The following is a 17,358-nucleotide window of genomic DNA, read 5'->3' as shown; positions in this document are numbered from 1 at the left end:
AGTAATATTTGATCATGTTTTTGAAACATTTAAAATATACATATTTTACCATGTAGCAAGATCTATTAACGTCATAAACAGGGGTGATAGGAAAAATGGCTATGAGAATTTTCGACAATTTACTTAACACATTTGAACAAGTGATAAGAAAATATACAAGCTGCATATTGGAAATAATTGCGTATTTAATATTTCAAATAAATAGGTATTAACCGCCAAGTAGAAACAAGTACATTAATTTCCCGCCTTGCATTAATAACATAAACATTGGTGCTATTTATAAAAGTAAAGTAAGCATATTTTTTTTCCCTGCGGTTAAAGTAATTTCTAATACGTCCAAGAAACATCCACACATGCCATTGAAATACAATTCAACTACATACAGTCATCAGGCATGATAGATGACTTTAAAAGTAGAGGACATTAAACAATTTGAATAGTATATGAAAATTAAAATAGATCCCTTTCCCCTTTATTTTCATTAAACACTATTGTAATAATGATCGGCACTCCAGAAATAATAGGAAGTTATTTTTTCCGTCGAGCAACAACCAGCCTAGACAGACAGACAAAAACTATGTACGATATCTTTCCAACAAATGTTTGCTTTGGTCTGTAAGTTATAAGCCAATTCATGAAAAGAAAAACCAATGACACTAGTACTTTTCTTCATGTTTCGTGAAATCTACTTCTACTTTGTAACAAGTACTGGAATTTGAATTAAGCGAAAAACAAACCAAATTTATAAAGTAATGCATTCATCATTGTCTCTTGGAGTAAAGGTATCAGAATGTGTTACTGTTCTCAATATTTAATCGACCGATGAAGCGTAAAATATATATAACTTATCTTGTTCCATTCCTATATGTAGCTGAGAAAAATATGCTGTTTTATTTGTAGGAGGTCGGTCATGTGTAAGAAAAAGATTACATGCACAGACAAGAATAACTTTTAATAAAGATACACGGGGAATGTGTGTGAAAAACGACTAATGTGTATCCTTAAAATGAAGACGTATGAGAACATTTGTGAAGGCAGCGGGATGCGCTAATTTGCTGCGCCTAACAGGCACTGATAGCTTTATAGAGGTACATACAAGGTTATTATCGAAAAGGACTATATCTTTGAGAAAAGCTAAAATACTGTAAACCATAATAGACAGGTAATATGATCAGACGGGTAATGACATCAGTAAAGACGAAATACAACAAAATGTGTGTTTGTACAACACGTATGTTCCCATTGTTCTACTGCAATGAATCACTGCTCATAGGTTTTATTTTTTTTAAATTAAAAATTATAAAGATTCATATAATGATTTGAAAATATATTCAGATCATCTACCTATACATAATATAACTCAAGTGATCCATGCTGAATGAAAAATTTCAAAAGGATATAAGAAATATTTTAAGAATTGCTTTAATTGCCTGAAGACGTCATCAGATTTACGTCATCAGGTTCTGTCGATATGAAGAAAAAGAAGCCTATTATATTTAATATCTGAAATCAGCTGAGGTTCGACTTGAGAAGCTCCAACAAAAATATGTTTAACGTTTTATTTCTTCTGGATTTATTACAATATCAAGTTCTTCGGTCATTGACTAGGGATGTGTTAACAATGTATAGCGAAACAAGTTATTTACGGTGCTGGTGTGCATCCTCTGTATGAATGAAGGATGTTAAAGATATGCAGAGACTGCTTGTAAGGGAGTACAAGTTAACATGTTAATATATATATATATATATATATATATATATATATATATATATATATATATATATATATATATATATATATATATATATATATATATATATATATATGTGTGTGTGTGTGTGTGTGTGTGTGTGTGTGTGTGTGTGTGTGTAATAGATTTAGAAAAGAAAGAACAAGGCTCAAATAAACACATCCTGAAACACAAATGTGCAAGAAGGAAGGAAACCATTCAGGAAAAAGCTTTCATACATCAGAATGTGAATATTCGTAGCAAATATATAAAGTTATAAAACAACTTTTTAAAAATGTTCAAATAAGTTAAATAAAGTTGTGATTCACGCTTGCTAATCTCGTGTATATTTATTTAAACCTAAACATTCTAGGACCATAAATAAAAAAATATGTTACGTTGTATTGCACGACAGTTGAAAATGCACATACATTAAAAATGCCAAAGGTTGTACACTGAATCGTGCAGTATTTGAATTATGTTTGAGCTGCAGCAGTCCTATCAATAACATTATGAGGGCCGGCCTTAGGCCGATTGGACAAATTTGGCCCAATCGGCTAGGCGCAAGGAAGGGCCCCGCGGGTTAATAAGTTTTAAAAAATAAATTTTTTGGAGAGAAATTATTTTAAAGCGATGGAAGAAATTTTAAGTTCAGTATCATATAAAACTTGTTTAAAATTTTATTTCCAAATACCGTGCTCACAGGAGGTCCCACGCGTAAATCCATTGGGCCAATGATCAAAATCGGGCCCCGCATTTGCTAAGGCCGTTATTACATTAGACTGTTTTTTTTGCCATTTTTCTGGTAGCAGCCCTAAAAGAAAAGGTGACCCGTTTGACACGAATCGTACAGTATTAGAATTATGTTTGTAAACATACCTGAACAAATATAAATAGACAAATATCTTTGTGATAATGGATTGTTAATAGCTCACATGCCTCCCGTGTACCTCATTACTGAAAGGCAACTAAGTAATTATGTTAGAAAAAAGTCCGTGTATGAAAAAGAATAGAAATACTAAGCAATTAACTGTTGCTGCATTAAAGTTCCATTATGCCATCATAAAATATCCAGGAATCATATGGCTGGGAAAAGAGGCCCCATGTAGGAATAAAACATCTGATTCATTGTAATGTGAGAACGTCCAGGAGAAATGTTACTGGAACGGCGTGTCCAACAAAAACAAGCACATGAGCATTTCACTCAGGAAAGAACCCTTGCGTCAGAAAAAGTCTAAATGTCATGAAAGTCCTAATTTGGAAAGCACACGAAGCTGGATTTGTGTAGACCAGTCAGAAAATTTGCTAGTAAACACTCTTGCCTAATATGTGTACTGCATTTTTGCAACACCATTTTACATACACACGCTGTTGTCAGAATGGCGGGCAGGGGTATGTTTGTCAGGCTCAAACAGTCACGTGCCTCAAAAAGGTCTCATACATGCCCTCTAAGTACTGCCTTAGAGCTGAAGTCAAACTGTTTTTATCGATACGGAATCTTGGTAGGGGATACTTGTACTGCCCGGTTATATTCTTGTTTAACGAGTTTAGAGACCACCTTCAGACGCTCCTGATAATCAAGGTGACAGATGTAATAGATATGTCTGTGTGGAACACTCAAACCACGAAAGTACGCGAGCTATGTCAAAGCTGCATCCAGGTTTGAGATGCACACGTGACATTTAAGAAGATGTAAAGACAGATAACAACAATATATAATGATCAATGATTAGACCTATATTACTTAATGCCAATGAGCTTTAGATGCGTCTCATTTCCTGCGACCAGTTGTCAGTATTTGAGTCTCGGTTATATCGTCTTTGCCTGTATTAGGGGCAGCTTCAATCCTTAACCTTTGTGACCTTAATTGATTGAAGTTGAACCAGGCAAGCAGAGTGCGTGTCCTAGCTCTGAATTATATTCTGCACTGGAAACATGTTGTTTGCTTGATAAGTAAGTAAGTAACGGGCTTGAAGTGTTCCCCTAAGAGAAAAGTAAACTTGTAATTGTATTACAGCGGTTAGAGAGGAATGAAATAGATAATTGACAGCGTTGTCCTAAGGTGTGGTGGGATATGAAAAAAGTAAATGTCAGACTATTTATAGAAGACTAGACTAGACTTAGATAATTCAAATTATCATTTTCTTTAGCAGTTGTCTTCATTGATACTTCGTCTGTTATAAGAGAAGCATGGCAATATTGTCAATAACGTTCTTAGCTTCAAATGGTTTGCAACTATGCTGCAATAATTTTGTGCGTTATAAATTTTGTTGTTAAGCAAGCGAACGTCATGAAATTTGTTTACGTGAATGATTTGAACGAGGAACTAGGAAAGCGATAAATTATGTGCCCATACACAAGTGCACTTCCACACTGTACGTCCGTTCATTATACCACGATTTCTGTCATAATGTGAACATAGTCACGAATCATTATTTCTGTAACTGATAGTAACATTATGTTTATCTGTAACATGTATGTCATTTTTTTTAAAAAATATTTCGCTAAATGACTGGATACACATTACAAATAGAGCTGAAAGGCAGTGAATTAAATTTATTTGAAAATGTGGTCATGAAATAATATGTAATCGCCATAGCAAACACATAACATAGTGTTATGTCCTAATTTCAACACCATAAAACATATACCTTCAGAATGAACAATATGGATGATAGTCGCAGTATTAATATTATATGCAAATATATGCTATATTCATCTACATGCGGACAACTTCTGATTAGTATTTGTATATTTTCATATTTTGAATTTCACCGCTTTCAAAAAATAAAATGTTATATAAAGATATCCAGACTGGTTCTTGAAATGGGGGGGGGGATTCAATAAATGTTTCAAAAGTGAATTTAACCTATATCTTCCAAGCCCGTTTAATTTTTTTTTCTTTTAAAAGATGTCCTTTAGATATATAAATTTGTAAAGATGTATTCTGAAGTTGAAGGAACCGCTCCGGTAGCCTAGTGGTTAGAGCGTCCGCTTCGGATGCGGGAAGTCGTGGGTTCGAACACTGGTCGAATGATACCAAAGACTTATAAAAATGGTATTAACAGATGCCTTGCTTGACGCTCGGCATTAAGAGGTTAGTGTTAGGATTGGTCGGCCTGGTGTCAGGATAATGTGACTGGGTGGGACGTCATGCTTTATGTATGTGGCATGATGCTCCAGTGCTAGACATCACTATAAACTGCCACACTGCAGACATCGTAGCGATATGACTAAAAAAAATTGTTAAAGCTCCGTTCAAAATCCACGCTATAGCTGAAGGATAAATAATGTAATCGTTCAGCTAAACTGTCAGCTTTATTTTGCAGAAAGTTATTGTTGCGAAGTATGAGTTCTAACTTTGTTACATCTCTGGGAGCACAACAAAATATGCATATGGTTTGCTCTGCTTATGGAGCATACAGTGGTTGAACAACCGGCTTAGGGCAGCCGATCACGTTGGTTCGGGGCAAGTAGAATATCTCAAAAACGGCTTAGATGACAACCTTGCAGAATTATCATCTAGGAAAGGGCTTGTGTTTGCACTGTGAGCATGGTGTAAAAACTTACCTTCGCACGCGAAAATTGCAGGCATAAATTTGGGATTGGCATAAACTTCTTCTGCTATTGACTACCATTTACATCTTTGGTCAAGTGGATAACATTCTTATGCTTTGTTTGAATATAGGTATCAAAGAATATGGACCTTTTTGACCTCACGTGTGTATTGTATTTTTTACCATTTTTTTATGCTAAGCTTGTGATTGCGGCATTAAATTTTGCATAAAAACTGCCCCCTGCCCCCTTAGGGCAGCGGATTAGTGTGTGCAGACTGCTTCTGCGTTGGTCTGTCTATGGGGCTAAAAGTAGCTGAACAAGTGGCTTAGGGCAGCGGATTAGTATATACAATCTGCTTTAGTATTCGTTTGCCTATGGGGCATACAGTGGTTGATAAAATGGCTTAGAGCAGCGGATTAGTGGATGCTGTCCGAACAATATTAAACATCTGAGCGGAAGCCTCTAAGGAGGCAGTTCAGGATAATGATTATATCATTGGTGAATGAGAAAATATATGCAAAGACTTTGCTCAAGTCCAACCAAACTCGATCAAAAAAAAAAAATACACATCATTAACCACTTGGATTTAGCTGTGCACTGCATGTTGTACTCAGGCTGCTGCCTCCATACTGAGTGGCATTCTGCAAGCAAACGGCTTGATAGATATTAACGTACCTAATGTAGAAAGCTTACATGGTGTCAATGGTTTTAAAAGGTAGAAGGCATGGACTTTATATGCGTTCTCAATTATGATGATAGAGAATATATAAAGTGCAGAATGAACTGAAACAAGTCAATAACATAATCTGCGTGTATTCGTCAATAACATAATCTGTCGTCAATAACATAATCTGCGTGTATTCGTCAATAACATAATCTGCGTGTATTCGCAGGTAAACTGTTATATGCAAACATGTAGTATGTAAGTCGTCATTCACCAAAATTATAAAGTACCTATTTACAGTATGATACGATTGTGTACATTGATAATAATAATTTCAAGGCGAGATAGTCCAGTGTTAATTACAAATCCGTTATTAGTTCGAGTGTCTATAATAATTTTCTTAACGTAGTGACGTGCAGAACCGAAGAACGAAACAATTAGACAAATAAATGATCGCACAGCAAACAAATGTATTTATGTTTTAAAACCAAACGGAAAAGACTAGAGCCTCTGAATGAAGACATTGTTAATTTATACACATGAGCGAATACAAAAAATAATACAATTGGGAGAATAGAAAGATATATTTTGCCAATGATGCAGAACCATCTGATAGAAAACCAGAAACCCATCAGGAGTCACTGAAGCGTGTTGTAAAACCTAGCTACGCAAAAGTATCTGAGGTGATGAACGGCAGGCGACAAAATAAAACTCCAGAACAATAAAACCCAATCGGGAATAATAAGGCAACCGGGATGCATGAAAAAGAAGCAAACAAAGGTATGTACCTCGCTTACTGTGCTGTGCTGAACCAAACTATGCAAAACTGTAACAAGTATAAAAAAAAACTAGAGTGACCAAATATTTATTTCGTATGGTACCACAGGCAGAAAAAAATATAAACATGAGGACATTGCGGCGTGGTAGGGAACCCACGACGCAACAATAACAAAATCAGAATGAGAGGAAAGGTATAAAGCAAAGTATGCATCGGTGGTGCATAAAAAGCAGGCTTGAACCCAAATTTATTTCTTGCAATTCTTTTATTTGTTGGCCCTTTAAAAAGTCTCTACTACACTATGAAATGAATGCAGTTTATTGTAAGATCTAAAATGGACACTACTCAATTTAACGTCCTTCTGCTCCCTGACAATTGGTCGGCAAGCATTTATGATAGCATATGAGAGACTTGTACAAATGATACTTGTCTTTATTCGCAAAATGAACGCTGTCAGTGTAAAATTTTCAATGCAAGTCCTTGTAACTCAGCATTTAAGTGTTAGAATGCTGTTTATTAGCTGTATTTTTCTCTGTAAGGTCGAATTTACGAGTAGTCAACATCCCAAGGTCTTTGCGCCGTAGAAAACCTAGATAGCAAGGTACAAATAACCGTTACATATCTTTCAAAATATAATCTTGCGTTGTGACTAGAGATGGATACCACGGACATTTTTTACCGCGGTATTGCTGAGCATACCGTGATACGTAACACGTTATCCAACAATTAAATGAGGAAACAACAATTCAATTTTCTGGGAAATTTTTAAAATCATATCAGTGAAATAAAAACATCTTGCTCTGTGTCATAGCAAAATAGTACTCCCAAAACTTATCTTAGGATAAAATAGCAAATGAAATATCTCAGCTTGAAAGAAAATTGCATCCCCTTCTCAATAAATCAAACAGTCAATACCCTATAGTAAACGCATTTTTCATATGTATGTGAAGTGTTGTATACGTTCTCTTCTAAAACTGTACCTAATGCTGGATGGTTCCATTTACATTATAGATGACACCCTCTAAAACTGAATCTAATGTTGGATGGTTCCACTTACATTTTAGTTAACACCCTCTAAAACTGAGCCTAATGCTGGATGGTTCCAATTACATTATAGCTGACACCCTCTAAAACTGTACCTAATGCTGGATGATTCCATTTACATTACAGCTGACACCCTCTACAACTGTACCTAATGCTGGATGATTGCATTTACATTACAGCTGACACCCTCTAAAACTGTACCTAATGCTGGATGATTCCATTTACATTACAGCTGACACCCTCTAAAACTGTACCTAATGCTGGATGATTGCATTTACATTATAGCTGACACCCTCTAAAACTGTACCTAATGCTGGATGATTCCATTTACATTACAGCTGACACCCTCTAAAACTGTACCTAATGCTGGATGATTGCATTTACATTACAGCTGACACCCTCTAAAACTGTACCTAATGCTGGATGATTGCATTTACATTATAGCTGACACCCTCTAAAACTGTACCTAATGCTGGATGATTCCATTTACATTACAGCTGACTTCTCTAAAACTGTACCTAATGCTGGATGATTGCATTTACATTATAGCTGACACCCTCTAAAACTTACTTAATGCTGGATGGTCCCATTTACATTATAGCTGACACCCTCTAAAACTGTACCTGATGCTGGATGGTTCCATTGACATTACAGCTAACGCCCTCTAAAACATATCGACATTAAAGGATTTGATGATAAAAATAGGAAGCATTGACACTGAAGACTAATTTTACTAGATAATCTAAAAAGAATAGAAAAGGAAACGTGGAATGGGATATCAAGACCCGGTTATGACATTTATCAGAGAGGGCTAGTAACATGCGGATTAAGCAAAGGAGAAATATTTAGTGCACAAGAGAAGTTACGTAAAAGTAAAACAGAAAATCGTAGGCTGATTATCAGTCTTACAAAGGAATACATGTACTTAACACAGTAACCTATACTAACACATAACTTTACAAATGACATTTTCTCTCATTTTTTAATCCGAAATTTTTCCGAAAGTTGGATTTGGCCCAAATATCTTTAACAACACCCCTTTCGGCCGCCATGATAGTATAAGTTAATAAATCAACCATATCTTCGCTGTCCTACGTGAAGATATGACGATGACTGCTCAAGGGTCGTGTTCTGGTGATGTTTGAAGTAGCCAATCGAAATGAAGCTTTCAAAAATCTGAAAGTGAATCAAATCATTCGTTACAGATTGGTGCTCTTCATCATCATTGTTCTTTCTCCAAACTCCAAGATTAAAGACTTCATCTGACTAGTTGATAAAATTAACGATTATGTTAATAACACAGGTTACCAGAACATGACTTCTGAGCGGTCGCTGTCAGATCTTCATGTATAACAGCGAAGATCTGATTTTAATCAGATTGGTTCATAAATATTGCTGTATTTAAAATAATTGAAATCAATTTGTGACAAAATACAATTATTTTGTAAAAGGATTAATAAATTATGGAATTATTTTGAATATTTTACTTAAAATATTAAATTAACAAACATGTTTACGGGAATATTAGTACATTCCATGCTGACGGAAAGTACCGAAGCACCGGAACAGTGGAATGGTACAGTGGTACGTACAATCGGGGAAAAATACTCCAACAAAGATGATGATCTGAAATCCTACAAGCAAATTCCTCTGCGGAAGTCGTACAATCCCGAATAAAATTGTTTTGACCTACCACAAGATACTACTGACTAGTTTACCCCACACCAAAATATGCTGTTCCGATTATTTTCTGAACAGTTCTACTCCCGACTCGATGCATAGAGATCGTAGAAAGGTGCCGAATATAGACGTTAAGGCATTGTCTAGTATTCTTTTCAGTCGTCAAATCCAGTGTTACAACCTACAGATAGAAAAGTTCACTATAAGTGTGGTGATAGGCAAAAAGAATAGAAGGGTCAATACAAAAACTGAAGATTGAAAACAAGGAAAATATATATAAAAAAATGTGTAATTTGTATTTTTATAGGGAGGTATTATTATTTATGAATAATGTTGTTTTTTTTTTTTTTTTGTTTTTTTTTTGCTTTTTTATTTGTTGAGGTTTTAAACTTTTTCTTCCGTGTAGGGAACAGTAATGAAAATAATATATCTACCTATTGTTCTAGTCGATCTGTTTTTAACATCTAATAAAACGAAAAATTGGCGAAGAATGACAGACCAACTTACTATTGCACACAAAAATGTTTCGTTACGTCAATGAAAAAAACAACAACAGCTGATGCTGAAGTTCCCATTCTGTTTCCTTCCTCGTGATGAAACCGCTGATTACTTCAACGGATCTGTATTGAAACCTGGCCTTGAAAACGAGACAGTGTGTGGAAACGTTGCGGGGAAAACAGAAATCTAATTACAGCTCTCATATACAAGAACAACCGTTGTGAGCCACTACAGCTCGAATTGGCATTCGGTCGAGTCCCTCAAGATGCTACCGATTCAGTCTAGCCATGGTTGGACGGACATAGATCGCACTCATAGGAACGAGACCGGATACAACAATTGAAACTTCATGAGGAGTTTTACCTAACTGATAAAATCTGGCCTGCCCAGGAATAAGAAACTATCCAATGATATATTCGACAAATTCCGTAAGTGTCTAATCTAATAACAACAATATTTGCACGTTACGCACAAACTGAGTCGAGAAGGAATAAAGAGAGGCGGGATTTTTAAATGGATCTAAGAAGAAAAGCGTGCATAAGATAAAAGTAAGATTCGGTTGAATATTGGTGACCAGCTTGGGCACTAGAATATACACAGAAGGTCAAACTTGGGCTAAAGACAATCCGAAACTGATATAGCGTGGTGTAAGCGTCTTAGGTTTACAACAGTGACGTCATTAAATCTTGTGTACCACCTTTCGACTAAAATCGGTTTAACACAGATGTCTCCGATTAATATCGGATTCATTCTTACACACGTGGAAAACGACATGTTATCTCGTTTTGAGGGACAAATGACGTGCTCATAATATAATGATGAGTCAGTATTATCTGGTTTAAATGGACCCAACGATGCTTAGGATCAATATATTTCAATAGTCAGTATTATTCAGATGATTTGGCAGATACGACTTTTTGCACGTAACGGCGGCATTGGAGCTTTAACATCTTTCCCTCAGAACCTCCTACATAACTCTTCCGGGATATAATTTTTTTACAGATGGCAACAAACCACCAATCTTCAAGATACGTTGGTACTGTTAAAGCAGTGAGTGTCGCTTTTATTTTTGCATCTCAATGTCCTCAAAATCGCACCGGTTTAATTTATCATCCAGCGCAAAAAAATGCAACAACTTAAACTCAATAGACGTCGTTTTCACTGTTTAGGCGGTTTGAATGATGCTCTTCTCTTTTGAATGCGGGGCCCGATTGACGGAGTGGTCTAAAGCGCTCACCGTTAAGGATCACTGCATCTCACCTCTGTCTGCATGGGTTCGAGTCTCGATCTCGGCCAATGTGGAGACATGAGAAAGCTTGCCAGTAGCTTCTCGTAGGTCGGTTGTTCTTCACGTGGTTTTTCCGGGTCCTTCCTCCACCATTTATACTGGCAGCCATGTATGGTCTATCTTGTGCTGAAAAATGACGTTAAACCTTACAACAACAACTCAGGCGAATGCAAGTAACAATCCTGCTGGTTTTAAAATTTCCCTGAACTCCAGAAAAAAAATGTATGGATTTCCCTAGGGAAAGACATCCTGCCAAATCTTATTTCGATTTTTGCGAAAACTCGTAACATTTCCTTAATAGAAATCCGATATTTATTTACGTGTAACTACTAGGAAATAAATTCGTTTACAGAAATACGAGATACTGATTATCTGTCGACATGTTATCATCTTTTCGCGAATCTTTGTTAATTAAACGACATTTCCAATTATCAGAATGAAAACGTAATGTAGAGTTTTGTTTTCAAGGCAGGTCCCCTAATGAAGTTTCAGCCCTTGGGATCCGTCATCCCATAACAGGTAATAATTTAACATCGGAATGTCTGCCCATGATATGCATCGCCTTTGCATCTCTTATTTATTTTTTTTTATTTTTTTATTTTTGGGGGGGCATTTTTTGCATTTTTTCCTAGGCTGAGTTACGACGAATACGGTGTTTCTGATATTGGGAACAAAGTTTTTAATTGCAAAAACCTTGGTCTAATTATCTTAACAGTGATCTCGAAAGGATGAGTAATTTGTAGCTTTATACAAGTAATTTTCAAACAAACTGAAGACTTCCGATGTAAAATAAATCGATTTCTAAACCAAGGCACTACATAATTGGAACAATGCGCATTCGATATTTATTTAATGCAAGACCGATCAAATACATAAGAATGTTGTATTTCGATTGGGAGTGCACACATTTCCTCGTGTCGGAATTTATTTGAATTCATGGAATAACACATACGTTTATTCTGTTTTGACACAATGATGCAATTGTCTAGTGCGAGGGTTTAATATATCATTCCAGCTGGTCAAGAAAGAATTTCTTGAATGAGGTTTTAAACGAATCAAGGTAACTTGAATTTCCTATCTTCATGGCAGATAGGTCTGGCCAAATGTGGTATCCTCGTTATCATTATTATCATTGTTATTATTATTACTGGTAATGTAAAGATGTTGCACATTAGTCGATTCTCTGGCGTCAACAAGGCATGAATTGTGCCATAGTGCCATTTGTAACCCTGTCTCCAAACAAAAATTATCGCAAATCGTTGGCCCAAACAGGCCCTAAAGAAAGTCATTTGACCAAGTAAAATGTTCAGTAATTGTTCAGTAATTGTTAACTATTTTCCTTTTGGATTAGTATGCCTCAAATTTTGTTTAAGTTGACTTTATTGTCATCCTATTGCGTCTTCAAGTCATCTGGTCATTCGCAGCTTTTGTTCTCCGATGCTAGTCTTACTGTGACAGGTAGTAACCGAAGAAGACACCCTTTTCCAAACATAGTTCAAAGTAAATAAAAGCCAAACTGCATAATTAGTTTTTGTGTGAATTTATAAGCGCAAGGGTCATGCCCTCTTCCTTACACATTGAATGGGATGAGGGGTGGAATACGAAACTATCCAGTGATACAAAAACAAAAGAAACATACACAATGGGTAATGATGTACACTGCTGCACACTGCAAAAAGGACCCTTACCATGCTGACAAAAAAGGCAACACATTTGCAACATTGTGCACGCAATTTTGCGACAGCATCGGTAATATTTTGGTAAATAACACAAATAAACTCTTAATAAAAGTTATATATACTTGTGCACCTTGTCATGGGTGCGAATTTCGTTAAAGTCTTGAAAGGAATTTCCAAATTCACCGAAAAGTTTAAATAAAAAAATGAAAAAGAAAAGATCCAGAAAGAAGGCTTGGAATACTGGAACATCACAGTTGCAACATAAAATGGTATACTAACCATTTGCACAGGAAGTGTGAAAAACATGATTAATGTAATTCCATCCTATGCAGTTTGAGATTCCTCAGACCTTTCCCACCCATTTTAGAATTTTCGTCATTTATGTTTATGTCTAAATATCTCAAAAGGTTTGAGAAGGGACATCGGAAACTCGGACAATTTCCTATAAATAAAGAGATTCTCAAATGCACAACATAATTCTGTAGATGCTAGGTGAACTACTCCTGTACTGCGACGTTACTCCTTCAATTTTCTCTGGTCTTTAGGAGGTTTTCCTTGTGGAGATGATTTGGTCGCCTTTTATCGTTGACCCTACTTACGGCAGAGATGTAGGTTGGGGAGTGATATTCTGGTATAACACCGTTACCAACTTGATCCTCCGCTATTCCAAAGTCGCCGTTTTTGCTTCCTTCTACCGTCACGTTCTACTGCTACATCTCCCCAGCCGTCCCTATCCCCACAACTGTACATGTGGGGCCACGTGATCGGTGACGATCATATACACATGTGAAGTAATGCAAATAGGGTCTTGTGAATCTTTGAAGGTCCTTCCATTTTTGCAAGTATATAGAACTGGGTGTGTGCACAAGGATCTTAGCTTATCCATACCTCATAGTTGTATTCATTTGATCAAGCATAAATAAACAAAATTTAAGCATTTATGTTTCTGTTTCAATATTATGGCATAAGGGAAAATTTATGCTATACAGTGGTGCCCTCTTCAGGGACCCTAGCGTAGACGATTGCGACAGCAGCATTTGATTTAAAAGAGTTTCAAAAAATTATAATTCCATGGTCTGTGGATGAAAACTACGTATTATTCAGTTCTTTAATTTTAAGCAGAATTACATTTTTTTACAGTGAATGAGTAAATTACAGCTGGTGATCACTAATTCGAGTTAAATCATAAATAACTCGATAACAAACATTCCTGATAACGTACTTAAGAACAGTGTTACCATTCGATGGCAATATGAGGTTGGATGTTGACATTATAGAAAACGTTTGGAATATTAAATGGAATTGTTTCAAGATATATGTCTCTGCAGAATACTTTCAGTTCGACTTATTGAGCGAAAATGTTCCAATGTATATTTTCATCTATAAATACCAAAAAATATTTCGAGAAGAAACTTCCATTAGTTGAATACCTTCGATAGATTCATTCAGAAATGGCTTCTCAGCCAATCATTGATAATCTTATGTCACTTGTTTAAGCTCGAATAAACAATGACACAAGAAAGAGTAAAAGCAACAAGCTTTGAAAAAATACAATAATTGTTTTCCCTGGAAAAATTCTGTACAAATTTTAAAAAATATGAACTTACGGTTTTATAGAATCAAATCCAAACATTATCCAAGAATACAAGTTTAGTAGTCCTAATAATAAAATGTTCTACTGATTTCGCGTTCGAATCCCGACGAAGAATCCAAGATGGAAGACGATGCCGTATGCTGCAATCTGTAGTGTTGACGTCTACAGTTCCTTGTAGGAACAAGAATTATCACCCCGGTTTATGATAGCTGAATAATTTTATAAATTTAAAAAAAGTTCTTGTTCTACAATATTACATGAGCACGTGTATTTTCCAGAAAAATAACAGAATTAATCCTTTTGAATCCAAGTAATTGGGAATAACTCCAAACCAAGTAATCTGAAATAACTCCAAACAGCACAACATACAACTAACAGTTTAACAGCCCAGCTTCTACTGAAGTTCATTCTAAAAAAACATAGGTTATATTGTATTATTAACGTAAACAAGGGGTTACGTGATTATCTTCTCGAAGGGTATAGAAAGCAACTACCTGTGACAGATCACGTTTACCCAGTGTGACCCTGACGAAAACCAATCATTTTAGTCTAAGAAATAAAAAATAAAAATAATTGTTTACATCTTAAGCATGAAGTCCCATGATGACCTAGAAAACAACCAATCATTTTAAAATAAAATGAAACTTGTTTATGAAGGTTGCTAGAAATTCTGAAACAAGGTCAGGATTTAGATCAACACCTGGTGTTTATAAACTAACAGTCAAGGTCAAACTATTTTCGAAAAAAGTGTCATCTCTAGTGAATAAATTTATATTACAATATCATGTAATGAAAAATAATTTTAAAAAATTAAAACTGACAAACAATTAAATTGAAAAAATATATATTAAATCAAATATACATAACAATAAGCACCAATTTTCATGCAAGTAGCTTTTCGTGGTCTCATCACCATGTAATTTGATTTACACCATTCGTAAAGATAGATAAAATCCTTTAGCAGCTTGTTTTTAATTTTGTCTGTTCATTTGCCAAAGTCAACAATAATTGTATAATGGCGAATATATAAGTGTCATGTTGAGCAGTACGGAACTCGAAATCATTTAAATAAAGCCTAAATTTAATGGATTTTAAATCAGACCCATACAGAACACCTTTATTATTTATCTTGACGTCTTTATCAATGGAAACAATTTGTTTGCTATTATCGCTATATAGTTTCAACCCTGAGAAAGTCAAAAGAGAGCATTTTGAACAAAGATACCGTTTTCAGAAAAGTAGGTTTACCCTAAGAACCAAAGCCTTTCGTTAAAAATTCGGGATATACTTATCCAACGATATTGTCATCGTTTAAAGAGTGTATCGATTAATCTATAAATTTAACAGGTTGACAAGTTGCATGAGCCCTATAACTGGGCTGTGTTATATATACAGAATATGTTCACTAGGGTAGCTAAGAAAATGGCTTGCAGCATGTTTTCAAAAAAAAATGAAAAAAGTGCAGGCAGCAATTACAAGGGCCTGTGATTGACTGATCCGTTTTATTTCTACTAGTATGTTTAGGGTTTACTTCGAATGCTTGTTGTATGACTGCAGTCGGACCATTAAGGACTGTTAATTCCATGAGTGGACCCAACAACTAAATATATGCCTTCAAGATTTTAAGGCCTAATCCGTCAAGGCTGGTTGATCTATATTTTTTTTTAAATCGGGAAGATACGTTACCACTTCCTCTTCAGATGTTAATAATACACTGAAGTGGATATCACGCCGTAATGTATCATCTGCCTCAGATCTCATTGTATCGTTATCATTTCTGAACGTGACGTTTCTAGAACATGCATGAAAACAGAATCTAATACAAATCATTAAGGTGTTTTAGAATATCATGAACATCAGTAAACACGGCATCACTGAGGCACGGTACGTTGAGGTAGGGTAAATTGAGGTAGGGTACGTTGATGATGTCAGTGTTGTCCTCACTGATCAAACTAAACAATAATTCCAGATCGGTTTAACATCTTAAGATTTAGAATGGTTCAGAAAAGCAGAGTACCCTGGCTTGTTGAATGAGAAGTTCTGATTTTGTTATTAAAATTTATATAGCTTTTCTAGTCTTTTCAACAATAAAAGGTTTCTCTAGACTCATGTACTGGATATAATTCGGTGGAAAAATTTGTTTCGAAAGTGTTATTTTTCACACATTTCGTTTTGACAGGGACTTATATGTTTAAATTCTATTTTACGGCAGTATAGTAATTTGTGAGCCATTGATATGTCATATGAAGAAAGAAGAATAGACGAAGAAGTCAAATATATGGGACAGGTTATACCATTTCTTATTTGTACATGGGAGTTACTCCAGGATTAAATCTCCCGTTAAGAATTTCAATAAGATTTTCTACCAGTAGCAACACTATCTGTTCCCTTTTAATAATCTAGCGAAGATAAAGGAGAGCTGGAAGGCCTGCTTACTCTTCTGGCTGCCTACCAGTTCTCGTCATATTCCTATATAAAAAAGCATACAACTTGAATTTTGAATTACTTCTGTGTTCTTTATACCTTTAACCGCTTTCAATGTAAGTTTAAAGAGCAACAATTAAACGCATTATCCAATATAAAGAGACTTGAATCACAGTCAATCCATTTTGTTTGATTTATTAAAGTATGAGCTGCTGTCTGAAATAAGTATTACTTCTTTTTTGCATGTTCACGTAGTTGACGGCCAACAAAAAAAAACAATTTAAGAATTAAATCAGGCATACATTACTCATGACAATAGCATCCATTCCATGAAAAACGTTGATTTTACTTTCTTAGATCCCGCTTCTCATGGCAAATATGGACAGCCATCGATGCAAGTTGCAGTTGCGGTAACATTTCT

This window comes from Sinohyriopsis cumingii, chromosome 6 (genome assembly GCF_028554795.1).
Source record: "Sinohyriopsis cumingii isolate HCF-2022 chromosome 6, ASM2855479v2, whole genome shotgun sequence".
NCBI lineage: Eukaryota > Metazoa > Mollusca > Bivalvia > Unionida > Unionidae > Sinohyriopsis > Sinohyriopsis cumingii.
Note: the sequence above shows the minus strand (reverse complement) of the source record.